We start from the raw sequence: 3,420 nt of genomic DNA, 5'->3' as shown, positions 1-3,420 counted from the left end.
CTCCACATCAGTCATCGGTACATGTTCCTCGGCAATAATAGCAACGGGAGGAACAGGGTCTTCTTCATGCTTAGAAAGAGTGACATCATCTAAGGAACTTTCTGACTCACATGCCTCACTAATCTTCGCAAACTGGCCAAACTTCTCCAGAGGGTACTTTCCTTGAAACACAAACTTTCCCTTGCGATTTTGCTTCATAAGACGAAAAGTGTTCACACCCAGAGATTTTAAATCTAGAGTCTCACTACTTCTTTCCAAGTCTGGGTATTTGCTGTCAAAGATCATTGGGAGAAATCTTGGATACTTCAAGAAATTATCCTTCCTCTTTCCTTCTAAATTGATCTTCATTTCGTTCAATACAAATCTTGAAAAGTTGAACTCAATATTCATAGCAACAACATCAATAGCACCAGTATACAATAAGGAAATCTCATCAGCACTAGATTTCCTGCCGGAGATGCAAATCACGAATGAGTGAGCAAGGAAACGCGAGTATGGTGGTAACATATTCTTTATTGTGGGTGGGAATACTCCTTCATAACCCATCTTTTCAAGGATCTCTTCAGTCTGTTCTATAGAAATTTCAGTTTGAGACCCTGGCTGATCCTTGATTTGAAGCACTTCGCGAATCATTTGTTCAGATACTACGATCTTTCTTCCGTGGATGACTGATTCAACTGTGTCTTCACCATCTTCTCCTCCTTTATTGACTGAAGCTTTGTTCCAAAACTGTCTGACTAAATCTTGATAAAATATAGGATTTGACTGGAAAGCATGTGCAAGACACCATCTCTTAAGTCCATGAATCATAGACCTAAATTCTTGGTGTGCTGCTGGAGGATTAATCAAGAAAGCAGCAATGTTGTGGTTATCGAAAAATTTCAAGTCTGCCATTTGTTTTGCACCAAACGAGCCATGTAAGAAAACTAATGATTTAATCAATTAAAATTGAATTTTCTCAATTAAAAGTTGATTAGGCTTCAATTTAATTTTATTTTGAATGAAAAACAAGTTTATGGCTAAAAACAAGTTTACGGTTGAAAATGAGTTTACGGCCGTAAACGATTTACAGTCGTAAACGGAGTTGCAGCCGTAAATCGTTCCACAACCATAAACGGTCCAACAGCCGTAAACGGTGTTAAGCCGTAAACGATTCATATTTCCGATGAAGAAAAACAATTCGGCTTCCGAATCCTACAAAACGCAACCAAATCAAATGAAGAATAGTTGTGTGGGGTTCGCCATTGATGTACCTACAAGATTCAGTGGTCAATTTCAGATGAAAACAACGATTAGATGGTGAATCGGTGAAGGATTTGAAGAACAGTCGAGAGAGAAAACTGGGAGGGTTTACGACTGTGAATGCAAAAATGAGGGTGGAAGAGTTTATAGCCGGGAACTGAAAGTTTTATACCCTGGACCATATCCGGTCCATAGCCCATGGGCTGCAAACTCAATAGCCTCAAACTTAAACCCAATACATCCAATTTAATCAAAAATAAAACATTTTGAAAAGTTTAAAACTAAAAATAAAATTAAAAAAAATCTAAAAATTTAAACTAAAATAATTTTGTTTAATTTTTAAATTTTTTGAAAATAAAAATAAAAATAAAAATAAAACAAAATATCACTAATTTCTCTTCACCATTGCTAATATTATTTTTATTATTTTGGGATCAAAGTTTTAAGACAGCCTTAATCTGTTTTTCAGTACCTCCACCTTCATAAGTAGATCTGGTTAATCGTCGGTATTGTGGTCCACTTAAACACGAAAGATTGTGAGGAATTTGGACATGCTAAAGGTGACAATACTTTTGAACCCATATACCTACATAATATTCCTAGAGGGACCATTTAGCTGACGACCACCAATGATATTGTTGTCCACCTAAATTTAGCAGCGAGATCTACAAACAACCTATTAAATGTTCAATTTTAGATTTATTAAAATGTGTTTCCCACTTCCTGATATACCCCGGTAATCAAGGACTTCCAAAATACTCCTTACTTTAGATGAGCAGACAATTATTAAGGAAGAAGATAGATTTAGAAATGCATATGTCTTATTCCCAGGTTAGATCTCTTCCAATCATGCAAAGGGATTAACATATGACTAACTGAATTAGTGGGATTGAGAAATAGAATGTTGCATATGCTGTGTTCCAGATCGGATAAAAACTTATCATGCAAAGGAGACAATATATGACTAACAGACATAAAGAATTGCATATAGAAGGAGATGCATAGAAAGAGAGTTGCATATGTTGCAGTCCAGGTCGAATCTCTTCCAATCACACAGAGGAAGCAACATATGACTGACAGAAAGAAAGCAAGAAAATAACCTTCTACATATCTACTTTATCGGAATTCCCCAGTCGCTCTATCAGTACCGGAATTTAGGACATGCGTCCATACATCAAGGAAAAGTTACGCCACAGTTCTAGATACAGATTACTTTAGTGTAGCCCGCAGATTCCCATGTATATCTCACTGGTCAATCTACCCGAGCGTCGTAATGTCAGACCAAACGGAACTATCTAAGTCAATACTTCTCAATTCCTTTTAAAATGTCAATCTAAGCCAAGTCTGGTCCATTTAAATCTTTCGTGCCTACCAGCGCATTGAACACAGATCCTACACAGTTCAGCATTGGTACTTTACACAAATTAAAATTGCCTGTTATCACTTGGTTAGTATCACTTCCCAACACATCACCTACATACAAGCTATCATAAGACAATATTTTTGTGTTTTATTTTCTCCCCCTATATTTGTGCATAGGAGAGAAAGGAAAATAAATGCGCAAATTTAAACTAACCTAAAACAAAAAATTAGTCTTCAAAACGTATTATTTTGAGAAAACCCACAATCATATTGAATCGAGCTTTGTTGAACGGTTTGGTGAACAGATTCGCCACATTATTATCAGTGTGAATCTGTTCCAAACGGATGAGCGAACGCTCATAACAATCTCTAATGAAATGAACTTTGAGGTCGATGTGCTTGGTTTTGGAGTGTTGGACAGGATTTTTAGCTATTTGGATTGCAACATCATTATCAAAAAAGATAGGGATTTCTAGAAAATTCAAATCGTAGTGCAAAAGTTGATGTTGAATCCAGATTACTTGAGAGCAACAGGCAGAGGCAGCAACGTATTCTGCCTCAGCTGTTGAGGTTGAGACAGTTTGTTGTTTCTTGCATTGCCACGACACCAAATGGTCTCCTAGGAATTGACATCCCCCCTGAAGTTGATTTCCTGTCAAGTTCACAACCTCCATAATTGCTGTCAGCAAATGCATATAACTCAAGATCATAACTTTTAGGATACCAAAGACCCAGTTTTGGGCTACCTTTGAGATACCTAAAAATTCTTTTGATAGTAATTAAATGAGAGAGTTTAGGATTAGCCTGATAATGTGC

This window comes from Lactuca virosa, chromosome 3, assembly GCF_052849685.1.
Source record: "Lactuca virosa cultivar CGN04683 chromosome 3, Lactuca_virosa_CGN04683_v6, whole genome shotgun sequence".
NCBI lineage: Eukaryota > Viridiplantae > Streptophyta > Magnoliopsida > Asterales > Asteraceae > Lactuca > Lactuca virosa.
Note: the sequence above shows the minus strand (reverse complement) of the source record.